Raw genomic sequence first — 340 nt, 5'->3', positions numbered from 1 at the left:
TTGAGTCTGCTGAACGCAGCCAATGTTAAACAAGGCTGAGCAAAGGTAAAGTTGGATGAAGTTTCTGAACGCAGACTAGACTAATGAAATGCCATTCATATGTACATTTTGGCCCGTATTCAGAACGCGCTTTATCGATAAAAGCGCACTTTTATCTCTGAAATTCTATAATATGCGTGACGTAAAGTATGGTATGTAGCGTGCTAACATCGTTGTAAGCGCGTTCTGAATATGGGCCACGGTCTCGATCAGTCTCGATCTTGTGCAGATTATGGGTAAAAACATGGTATAAGGATAAGGGTATGCTCACGCCGTGGATACCCACTGCGCAGTTAAAGTG

Source organism: Trachymyrmex cornetzi, unplaced genomic scaffold (assembly GCF_001594075.2).
Source record: "Trachymyrmex cornetzi isolate Tcor2-1 unplaced genomic scaffold, Tcor1.1 scaffold230, whole genome shotgun sequence".
In the NCBI taxonomy this organism is placed as follows: Eukaryota; Metazoa; Arthropoda; class Insecta; order Hymenoptera; family Formicidae; genus Trachymyrmex; species Trachymyrmex cornetzi.
The sequence above is the reverse complement of the archived record's forward strand: the minus strand, read 5'-3'. Positions refer to the sequence as shown.